Source organism: Solea senegalensis, linkage group LG10 (genome assembly GCF_019176455.1).
Source record: "Solea senegalensis isolate Sse05_10M linkage group LG10, IFAPA_SoseM_1, whole genome shotgun sequence".
NCBI classification, from domain to species: domain Eukaryota; kingdom Metazoa; phylum Chordata; class Actinopteri; order Pleuronectiformes; family Soleidae; genus Solea; species Solea senegalensis.
Genome location: NC_058030.1, coordinates 20,970,266 through 20,983,356, shown reverse-complemented (window position 1 = coordinate 20,983,356; position 13,091 = coordinate 20,970,266).

Genomic DNA, 13,091 nt, shown 5'->3' with positions numbered 1-13,091 from the left:
ACATGCCTGAGCAGAAATCTGGAGCCCGCTAATTGGCTCCTGTGATAACACCAGAGAAAAGGGGAATGTGTGTGTTTGTCTTTGGGCATTACAGCGCAATTGAAAGCTTATACTTTCTACAAGTAATAATTTAGTGGCGTAATTCTGCTGTGAAGGGTGTTTGATTTTGAAGCTGTGAGGACATTTGTTATGATCTCGTCGCCCATTGAAGTTGGAAGCTGCTGAAAGACAATTAAACCATATCCACTATAGTTCAAAGCCCTGCTCCAGTCTTTAAACAGCTTGTTCCTCTCTAATTGTTTCATTATCTCAGTGTGCTTATTAAATGTACGATAATTGTTAATTACCACGTGAGGATTTGTAGAGGATTTGTCTTGAGTATCAAAACAAATTAATTAAGCCAAACACATTTAAAACAGCAACAATGATAAAAGCAGGTGCAGCGAGTGTGTGTGTGTGTGTGTGAACATCCACATTTGGAATGCTACGCCCGTTTGTTTGAATCCGCGCATAATTGAGATTCATATGAGCAATTTAAATGAGATTCAAATGAGATTCATAGCTAATTGTAGCAGCACAGGTAATACGCAGATAGATATAATGATGATTCAGTGAATCTCGCAGTCTAACGGCACTTTGATTAGATCATTGGAAAACACTGGACTGAATCATTACTGCAGCTCGAGTGTAAATAGCAGAAAAAGAGGAGAAAAGTTGTTGTATTTGAAGGGAATTTTAAACAAGTTTCCTCAAAAACATTCAATTTTGGACTCTTTGTTTCACTTTTTTTTTTACTAAAGACCAAGTTAGAGTGACCTTAAAGCATCTGCAAAAAAACAAAAGGTGTGTCCAAAAATGTCAGGACAGTGCGAGTAAACATATCTGCGAGTGAAGACACTGATTCCATACACTTACCTTGTTAAATCTGTGTGAAATCCTGCTGCTCACGACAGCTGGGACATTCTAAGTAAATAAAATGCAGCTCCTGGGCTCACACGCATACACGCGTGCACACATGTCAACACTTATTCTTCCGTTGCCTCCCGTACATGAGCAACGACCTGTTCTCTTTCCCTTTCCCTGCTGTACATACACCTAGACAGATGTGCACCGCTGGATACTGTATATTTACCTGGAGCATGGTTGCCATAATTAAAGTGATGGGAAAAGGTGATCCCTCTCTCTCTTCCTCTATTTACACTTCATTTATTTATTTATTTAGTCAGGTGTCTTGGGGCATTTAAAAGGTGAAGGATGGTGGATCTTTGTTTCTTGTGAAATAATCAACATTTGTTCATCGTTCCTAATAATCATAATACAAACACTGAGTTCGTAGTGCCTGTGTCGTGTCGTGGACTGTCCTGCATTTCCTGTAGTGACACAGATTATTTCAGCCACGCTGCTGTTCTTCAGAGTGGAGCTCTTGCCTATTTTTAAAGCGAGCTGTGGACAGTTCACAGAAAAGACGACGGGGAGAATAATCTCTTACTGTCATCAAGATATGACAAATAGATCACTCACACAACACGACCTGTAACCATTTCAAAGTAAAAGCCCTCTAGTTTTCTGAATACATCATACATTTTTTTTGTGAAATACTCGCAGGACTTTAGATGAGTACAGAGGTGTATTTAAACATATCTTATTTATGGCATTTTAACACGTAAATCCCGTGAAAAACAACGCTCTGGTGCATGAAACACAGCAGATAAAATACAATCGCAGGCAGTACTTTGTTCCTTTATTAGCACATAATATATCCCAATGGTCAATAACATGGAATCCTGGATTAAAAATGGGTTTTTGATCAGTGGTAATATTACTCCTGGTCAAATGACTCTGCAATTCAGGTGTTTTTAGGCTTCGACTGTCAAGACCCAAGTGAACATCATCTTCTAATTAATTTGTGGCAATATTTCCATTGCAATACTAGGATGAACATACATCTTCCAGCCGTTAGCTTAGCTGTTAGCCAAGAATGTCTGCAGCAAACCTTACTTTTTAAAACTTTGGACAGTGTTTTTCATTTCATCGTTCGGATCATTTGAAAGAGCGACTGAATAAGGGACAGAAATAAAAGATAAATAATAAATAATATTTACATGGACTCAAAATGAAATGATCCGATTAACAAGTGCATCAATAGTTCATTCAGACCAAATGAGTTTGTGGTGTAATTCTCCAGAAGAAGAAGCCTCACTTCTACTTCTGTCTGCTCGTCCCCTCACTGTCCACTATCTTCTGCGTCTGTGATTGTTTTGGAATGATAATACAGCGGTAACAAAATAGAAAATACATCACGTTTATGTGGATCAGACACCAAAGCATCAAACCGGGACGTCATGATCACACGATTCCATTTCTTTTGCAAATGGCCTGTATCAGATCAGAGTTTCTGGATTGGCATGTTTACATAACACATTTTTATTATTATTATTATCGTTGTTATTATTATTATTATTATTATTATTATTATTTTTGTTGTTGTTGTTGTTATTATTAACATTTATATTATTAAATGTTTATTGAAAACCAGGAAGTGACCGTGCATATGGTCCATTTGCACGTCTACCTGCTGTGAGTGAGTGAAAGAGGCTTAACTTACATATTCATGTCATGAGTGGTCATTTTTATACGTCCAGTGGCACACGCACACACATCAAATAGTCACGTGACAATGATCCAAAGCGACGAGACGAATGTTCCTCGGTACAGGTGGAGGTGTAGCCATCGGCATGTCGCTCCCTCTGCTTTACAAGTGCAGTATTGATAGATGCTGCACAGTCTTCGTCCTCAGTCCCAGTTTATTTCAATTAGCTCACAGGAAGCAGGAAATAAACTGCAAATCAATTGTCATTTCTTCAGGGCTGAGGCTGGAGGCTGGGATTCACTTTGTCCACCAATAAAGAATGATGCAGCCAAGGAGATGATTAAAGGGAAATTTCCTCCTTTACCTACACCCTCACATTGTTGTACAGTATATCATTAGTGTGTGATGTTCAGAGCTTTAAGCTGCTGTCATTATTCTCCCATACAGCACAGAGGCCTGTGACACACCGTCTCTAAAATGGCCTTGTGGCAATAACAAGTGACCTTCTGCATACCTTGTAGACACTTTTGACTGTAGCCTTATACAAAGGGAAATGATTTTGCTTCTGTGTTTATGTGGTTGTTGCTGTACGATGTGATACCTAAACCTGACTCTATGATAAATAAATTAAGATTTATTTATCATAGTGTTCTGATCTGAAGTCATTTCTTCAAACAAAACAGAAAATACATTTTCCATTTACCCGTCTCGTCTTTATGACGGACACCAGTGCTCACATTAAATCAGCCTTTAAATTGCACCAGCACAAATAAATATGATGAATGCTGATGTACTTTTTTTTTTTTTTTAATGACCAAACTGCAAAACTGTGCATTAAGAGAAAACATAAGAGCAGGAAACTCTATACGTGCCATGAAACGCTGGAAAGCTTTTAGGAAAAGGGAGGCTGAGGAAGGGAGGTCAGTATGGATTGCAAGCAAGCAAGATATAGAAGGTTATATCGTGATCATATTCGAAAAACACAGTCATGTATGCACTTCACTTTACAGTATATCACACACACACACGCACACAAAACACAGGCTCACCTGAAATCACCAGGACGCAGCACAGTGATTTGTTTGTGTTGTTGGTGCAGTGGACTGAAGCTGTGGCGGTAGTAACTGTTTGATGGTAGGCTTTATGGCGACACTATATAACACCAGTGACAGTTTATTCAGTGCATGTCAGGAAGGGGGGGATTTGTGACACTACAATGGCTGGGCCATTCCTGCAGCCTCATGCACTCACACACAAACCTTTCACGGCACAGTGAGAGGAGGGGGAGAAACAATAGTGAGGGTTTGCATGTTAAACTGTACAGAGCAAACACAAGACTTTAATCACAGTGTGACAGTTGCATCGTCGTCGGTTCGTAATGTGGATGTAATATTAAGGTAATACCATTTTATTTCTACACTAATCGCCGAATAATAGCTTGGCAAGGACAATGGGAAATATGTGTGGACTATAAGGGAGGATGAAATTCAACTCCCTAATATGTAATTATTCATTTTTATTACCATTACCAAGCTATAACCTTGATACTATATTTTTATTTTAAATGTAAATAACATGGTATTACTATAACATCATCTCTTTATTACCACACTACGTTCACTGTTATTAAATTGCATAGAAATAAAATGGTATTAATTATACTATGATGTTCTTATTCCAGCAATATGTTAATTCATTACTGCTTTAAAAGTTTCTAATGTCACTCATTGACTGGTATCAAAAGTAAGTTACATTACCATGGCCGAGCGGAATGGAAATGGGCTCGTCACCGCCGGGTTTAGGGCTGGGGTGAGCAAAGCACCTTAATTGACCCCAGCCACGGTACTCAGTGTTTGAAAATATCTCTGCTAAATGTGGATCATGTGCTGTGGAGCGAGCAGCTGAAAGGACAAAAGAAAACAACTTTTGTCATAAATACAATCAGAAAATGGAAGAATTGAGAATTGGAATTGGAAATGAATCCACTTTACTTTGACTGTTTTCTGCATATTTATTCTGAAGTGATCTGCCAGTGTTTTCACTGTAGCATCATGCCAAGTGAAAACTCTAATTGTGTAATAAAGTAAGCACTACCATTAGATCCTGACTGATTAAAAATGTCCCCGCTGTCCCACAGCCTCAGTGTCAGGCTATTGGACATCACACTGAGCTTGTTAACATGTTTTCTTTAGAGAAAAACAAATTCAGCTTTTTTTGCATTTACTTTTTTTAGCTATTTCCTCCCCAAGGTCCACTGGGCAGGTTTTCATTGGTTCTCCTCTCAAACTGGAAGCTATTAGCTCCGTGATTGGGTATTGAATTAGCCTGCTGATTGAATATTGAAGGAGTGAAGACTGATGAGAGGATTTGGCAAAGCTTTCTTCTCTAAACCTCATTACTCACGCTCACATTCAAAAGAGAGCAGAGCTGGAAACACACACACACACACACACACACACACACACACGCAGGTTTGTACAGCTGTCCTTTTAAGGACTCTGTACTGACTCCATTCACTTTGACAGCCTGACCGAAGGGTTATCCCTAACTTTAACAAGATCCAAAAAAAGGTCCTAAAGAAGTTGGAAATACAAGAACACACACACCTTAAATATCATCCTTTATTGTCACTGTCATAAAAAAGGCAACATAGTAACAATAAATCATGATTTTCATAATTGCTTAATCTTGTTAATTAATTAGTGAGTCGTAAATGGAATAAAATGAAAGACAGCGTTGATCTGTATTTCCAAAACCTGAAACGGCCTCAAAAGTGTTTTTGTCCTGGACACCAAAGATATTTATTTTTCTGTCCAAAAGGAGCAAATATTCACTTTTAAAGAGCTGAAATAAATAAAAACAAAACACTGATCAGTCAGTAATGAACATGCGCTCCAGTGCATTTGTACACAAACAACAACCTGCAGCGCACTCTCTCGACTCTCGACCCGTCACTCTTGCAAACTGCATCAGAGATCTGATGTGATGCACGACACGATGCCGCAGAGACACTGAGGGACAACCTCTGTCTTTACAGGAAAGAAAGTGTTGTAGGCCCAGGAGAGTGCTGCAAGGAACGGGAGGCTGCTAAAGAGAGGGATGTGTAAAAGGCTTTGAGCTGATTTATGCTGTGTTTCATCCCACAATAAAGATTATGGATGATGATATTGATTTAGTGGAGGCTGCGGCCATGACTGGACTCAAGTTCTCAGGTTGGGAGAAAAGAGAATTTGGCTCATTGTCATTCCCAGACACAGTGAGGAGGCCAGAGTGTGTGTGTGTGTGTGTCCAGGTATTACTAATGTTGTGGGGACCTAAACCTGTTTACACAGTCACATTATGGGGACTTTACATTTAACATAAGGTTAGGTTGAGGTTAGGGTTAGGGTTAGGCCAGTAGTAATTTTGGTTAAGGTTCCAGACTAAGTCTCCAGGAAATAAATGTATGTCAATGCAATGTCTCAAGTCATGAATGTCGAACGTGTGTGTGTGTGTGTGTGTGTGTGTGTGTGTGTGTGCCAGAGAGCCTTAGATCATCCTCTGGATTAGCAGCAGGACTCTTCCCTTCCTTTAGTGTCTGTGAAAGTGTTGAACCCCATCCTGTCCTCTTGTTTCACAGCACGGCACGGCACGGCACAGCACAGCACAGCAGGAGGAAGGGAACAAGTTATTGACTCCACTTTGATTTAACCTCTTCTCCTGCCTGGACCTCACAAGCACACAGACACACACAGATTGGGAAATTTAAAAAAAAAACAATAAAAAAGCTGCTCTCTCAGGAATACACACACATGACAATCCATACATGCATGTACTGTTTGCTTTACTATAGTCTTTATTTATGTTCCTGTCTTTTGCCTGCATACACCCTTGTCATATTTTCTTTAAATATCATGAACTGATTCCTTTTTTTTTTCCTTTCGTTCTTCCATACAAACAAAATGAGTTTACCATTTAGAGACATCAAAGAAGCAAATCCAGCAAATCCAAAAAGCTTGTAGAGGATGGACAGGAAAACAAGTGCCGAACAAAACTGAACGTAAGAAAACAAAAGCAGCTTTATCTAGTTTAGTCAGACTTTTACAACAGCAGCACAGAAAAGCCTGTATACTGTATATATATACTGTACACCAGGGTATGTGATGCTGAGGAACTTTCACCAGAGGGTGTAGAAATATGAACAGAAAAATGAACAAAACAATGAGAGAGTCACCTGATCTCTAGCTCCGTCTAATTTCAAGTACTGTATATGTGAGGAAGAGGAGGATGATGAGAGAGCTCAGGTGGTACTTGGTATAAAAAGTTTGAGAACCACTGAACTAAAGGTGATTTGCCTGAGATCCAGAGGCCAACACTCGTGCAGAGAGTCATGTGACTGCATACGTCTACTGTACATACTGTACATAAATATAATCAAGCACAGGTCATTAGAGGCTAACACTTCCCACAGTGTCAGTGGTGATGGAAGAAACTAAATCCTTCCCCTCTTAAATGTAATAAAGTGGACACAGAACTGTTTCTGCACCAGTGTAAATGTACTCACAGTGCTTCTCAGACACTGCACATCATGTCGCTTTAACTAAATGCATCTTAGCTAAATACGTTTCCAATTTAAGAGCAATTCAGATTGAAAACAACGGCTATTATTACCAGTAATATCACTGAATGCTGTTTTGCTGAGCACTGTTAGAGTTGTTGAGCAGGACAATGGCACTGAAGTGCACTTCTCTTTAATTAATTACCCGCTTTTGTTTCTGGAGGCAGTGCGCGCGCACACACACACACGCACACACACAAACACACACACACAAGAGTTTGGTTTTTAGAGGGAAAAAGGAGGAAGCGAGGGAGAGAGGAAGAGGGTAATATCAGCAGGCTATCTATCCTCTCTTCCACTGGTGCATCCCAATCCTCTTTGGAAATAACAAATGCATAAAGGAGCCACAACACAAATATATCTGCCTGGCTCAGATAGATAGGACTATGCTAGAGTTTAATACCCTTATGTAAACCAGTAACAATCAAGCCCTAACACACACCCCCACATCACCACTAAGGGGACAATAAGGAACATGCTCTATTCTCTCTCTCTCTCTCTCTCTCTCTCTCTCTCTCTCACTCCAGATATGAACAGAGAGCAGTGATTGTTTGAGTGTGTGTGTGTGTAAGAAAAAGAGAGATAGAGAAAGCAAGGAAGGAAGGAAGGAAGACAAGAGCCTGAGCTGTTTTCTTCCGCAGATAGTGAACAATACAGAAGCACAGATTGTGCGACTCCCTGGTGCTTGTGGTGCTGCTTGTTGTTCAAGAAGTAGAGAGTGATATACACTCTGACCTTAGAGACCACGACAGCATCTGAATGTGATACTCCATTTCTTTCCACCCTCACCATCTAGTCTTTTGATATCTCTCTCCCTCTCTCTCTCTCCCCCCTCTCTCTCTCATCCCTCTCTCTCTCATCCCTCTGCGCCAATGTGTGTTTATGCGTTGCCTCCTCTCTCATCTTCCCTCTGCTAAAACTGACAATTCAGTGGAAAAAAAAAAAAAAGGGAGAGAAGTGACACTTAAAAACCAAGGAGCCCATTTGTCTCCAAAATGTTGCCACTGACAAGCAATTCAAAGTAAGGAAAATACTGGAGGACTGACACATTTATCAAATTAATTTGTGTAAAATGTGCTCCACATATGGCAGTTCCACATAGTTTGGGATGCTCAGCAAAAGTTATTACAGCGCACCTCAATTATATTCTGACTTTCCAAATAAAATATTGCATAATATCCTCAGCAACTCACACAGTGTAGATTTTTATGAAGAGAGAGGGAAGGAAAACAAGCCTGTTTCTGTACATGTTGACCAAAATGTCTTTTTCTATAGCTGATGTTGATCATTATAAATCATATATATATGTATTATTATACAAGCCAAGTTCCGTTTCCACTTAAAATGAAATATTGCAGTTGAATCACATATGATACACAAAATACCTTAACTTTACATTACATTACATTACATGTCATTTAGCAGACGCTTTTATCCAAAGCGACTTACAATGGAATCAAGTACAATTAGCCAGGGGTGGAATCGAACTTGCGACCATGATGTCTTTGGTACACAAGGTAGGGTCTTAACCACTGAGCCACTCCACCCCGCTTGAATAAAGACTTATTGCCTGCATTTCGTTTCAGTACTTATCAGGTCATCGGTAGTCAAAAATAAATTTGGAATCATTTTTAATTTTTTTGTGTGTGTGGGAGAACAAAATCGGCCGATGGTGAGACGAAAATGTGCCAGATGAATCGCCCAACCGATCAAAAGGTCGACCTCTTTTTAGTATGCCGTGTGCATGTGTTTTAGAGAGTAAAAGAGAGAGAGAGAGAAGGTGGTGGTAGTAAAGAAGGGAGTTAGAATAGCAAAGGTTAATCTCATACATCAGCAGCCATCTGCATACTCCTCTGAAGAATAAAAACACTCTTTGTCTCTGTGCCCTCACCAGACTTGATCGCTGTAAGATAAAACGCCTGCTGACATTTCACACTCGCTAGATAGAAGAAAAAAAAAATACATATATGTTCTCTTTTAGGAGCCATTACTGCTATTTAATACAGTCTTTATATTCTGGTGAAAAATACACGACTACATTGAAGACATTTTATTAGCAATGGTTCTAAAACCACATTTGTGAGAGTTCTTGTCGTGTAGAGACTCAACTCAGTCTGTGCCTTTGAATGTTTGCAGCTCAGCCCTCACATCATCTCTACATCGAGAGCATAACAGGCCACATTTACACCTGGCATTGGGATCAGATAGCGCTTCACCACATGCATTTACGCCTGGTACTAACACGCATCTCCGCTGTCCCCAGCGTCACATCCTGTGTGCTGCCGACAACAACAACGTTAGCTGCGCGTGGAGTCTCGCTATTGTACGTCTCTTTTTTTGCTTTTTCGAAAGCAGGGGAAGAAGTCGTCTTTAATAAGCGGAGAGTCGACAAAAGAGGAGGAGGCGGTGCACTTCTGTCGCCGCTGTTGTGTTGTCGTCCTCAGCTCCACTCCGATCACATAACCTGGTATACACAGTGGAACAGTATTTGTGATTGTACCACCAATGGTACATGTACTGCAGTTTGAGAACCGTGGCCTTGAGTTTCGATTGAAACATTGAGAAGACAACCAAAATAGCCAATACTGTACTGTCCCAGTTTTTGGCATTCTTCCACTGAAGAAGCTCACACAGGATGAAGCGAAACACACGGCACTTCCATCACGAGCTGAGAATGATCACTTTCTAGAAGAGACAAAGGTGTTTTTTGTTTCTGTGGACCTTGCAGTCTTCTCCGTGTGATAAACAGCCACATGACAATATGAAAGAACACAGAATGTTGGGTGTCCTCCATTACCTCCATTACCCTTTGTTTACTGTGTCGTGTTGTTCTTATCCGTAGACTTTATTGGCAGGGTACACTGTGTCGAGCTTGTATGACATCACGCTATTCCAGGAGCTGACACAGCGATTACCATCCGGCACACACACCGGACACACATACTGTTCCAAACTGTACTGTACTGAGCTAAACTTCACTGCACCGCTCCCAGGTCACACCGTCTGACTCCCTGTTGTCTGCAGACTAAAATGAAATCTGTCCATTTGTGCACAGATCTTTGGCTTTCCAGCAGAGTGGTGGAGGAGGAGCTGGACCTCTGGTGTCTTAACCTGTGCAACCCACGGTTCAAAGACCCCTAATGAGAAATGGAATGTGAGAGCCAGTACATGCGTGTGGGAGGATCCTCCTTTAATATGAATGAAGGAATGTGAACGAATGTGGAAATGCAAAGCGTCTGACCCCGGCCTAAAGACGTAAAGAATCTGTCTTTTCACTGCAAGCTCAGCAAGATGTGATCAACATCTGTAAACCAAGCACACACAGAATGTGATACCCGATGCAATGCACAGAGACAGACTGTGTGTGTGTGTGTTGCCCTCACCTGATTGCATGCATGCATTGCTGTTTCTGTGTTTTTGAAAGCATTTCTTGAAGTTCTCCTTGATCATCAAGCTTAATGCTGCACTCTCTCTCAGCCATACATGTACATATATATATATATATATATATATATATATATATATATATATATATATATATATATATATATATATATATGTATAAGACCCTGCTAGGAAACCATCAAATATTTATACAACATTATCCCTGATCCTATAGCCTGTAAGCAAAGAAAACACTCTGCTGACTTTCATTGCATTACACAGGTTCAGGATTCAAGAGCCAGTGTTGGTTGGGAGTTGTTACAGATTCATTGCCTTTCATCCACCACCAGGATTACTCGGAAAACACTCAACTTGTGCCGACAACAAATGATGCCGTAAAGATTTGTGACAGTTTTTGATATAGTGATTGAGAGGGAGGATGGTGGAAAAATGCAGCACGAGTATTAATTCTACATCCCAGACACTGAATGGCTGCTGTTGTTCTGAAGGCTGTTTTATGGAGCAGAAACAGCCTGATCTCTGTGTTGTTTTCTCTCTGATTGATTGCCCTGGCCTGAAGCTCCTCAGAATGCATCGCTTTTTTTTTTCCCTCTTTTTTTTGTGTCTGAGTATTTACTGGAATGTTGGGAGGATAAAAATCACTGCTTCAGCCATCACACCACAGAGGCGGAGTGGCAAATCTAAACAAACAGAGAGCCAGAGGGAGCCCACACAGACAGACACACTGGGACACAGAAGGAGAGTATCACACAGTATCAATGTCACACTGTGTCATAAACACACACGTCAGAAAGTAAAACCATACAGGGGGCCAGCGTGTGCCCCTGCAGTGACCCTGCGCTCCCCATGGATCAATGCAATTGAGAGCCTTTTGATTTCTACTGGCAATTGCCAAACTTGTTTCTGTCCCAGATATCTTAAAGATGAACAATACATTTATGTAAATCAAAGGAAATTAGGTTTTCATGATTAAATCATGCAAATGTGTGTCCAAAAAGGACACATATTAAGGTGATTATGGTTAGGTTAAGTGGAGACTTTAAATTGACAACTGATATGAATGTGTCAACTGGGATTAACTCCAGTTCCTCCAACAAACCCAGGGGATGGATGGATAAATGGGCCGATAAATCTAATAAATAGTCATACTGTATGTGGCTTACTTTATTATTTTCACATTTTTGTATATACATATATATTAAGTATACAATCACTTAAATCAGCTTTTTGCTCGTACTTTCGGTGAGGGACTTACTTTACTGATGTTGCCACCTTGCAGCCAGAGCAAGTGTTTTTCGAGTGAGAAACAGAAGTTCAATATACAAACTAGAAAACTAAACTATGGCATCTTTGTCAAAGTTTTGACGACATACTAAACTATGACATGTTTGTCAAATTTTGGACGCCATACTAAACTATGGCAACTTTGTCAAAGTTTGGACGACATACTACACTATGACATTTTGTCAAATTTTGGACGACGTACTAAACTATGTCGACCAAAATGTGACAAAAATGTCATAGTGTAGTATGTCGTCCAAAAAGTCACAAAACTTTCATAGTGAAGTACGTTGTCCTAAAATTGACTAAAATGTCATAGTTAAGTATGTCGTCCAAAAAGTCACAAAAATGTCATAGTTTAGTATGTCGTCAAAAAATTCACATAAATGTCATCCAAAATTTAAATGTCATAGTTTAGTACAAAATGTCATAGTTTAGTATGTCGTCCAAAATTTGACAAAATGTCATAGTTTAGTGTGCTGTCCAAAAAGTCACAAAAATGTCATAGTTTAGTATGTCGTCCAAAAATTTGACAAAATGTCATAGTTTAGTATGTCATCCGAAATTTGACTAAAATGTCATAGTTTAGTGTGTCTTCCAAAATTTGACAAAAATGTCATAGTTTAGTATGTTGTCCAAACTTTGACAAAAATGTCATAGTTTAGTATGTCATACGAAATTTGACAAAAATGTCATAGTTTAGTATGTCGTCCAAAATGTGACAAAAATGTCATAGTTTAGTACGGTGTCCAAAATTTGACAAAAATGTCATCCTTTAGTATGGCGTCCTAAATTTGACAAAAATGTCATAGTGTAGTATGTCGTCCAAAAGTCACAAAAATGTCATAGTTTAGTATGTTGTCCAAAACGTCACAAAAATGTCATAGTTTACTATGGCGTCCAAAAAGTCACAAAAATGTCATAGTTTAGCATGTTTTCAAAAAAGTCACATAAATGTCATAGTTTAGTATGCCGTCCAAAATTTGTCAAAAATGTCATAGTTTAGTATGTCGTCCAAAATGTCACAGGTTAGTTGGTTGTACACACAGACACATCTCAGACCTGGGATTGAACACAGGACATTTTTGCAACCGCAGTATAATTGACATCAACTAACCACTACGCCACCATGCCACTCAAGTCTTAAAGTAAAATGTCATAGTTTAGTATGGCGTCCTAAATTAGACAAAAATGTCATAGTTTAGTATGTTGTCCAAA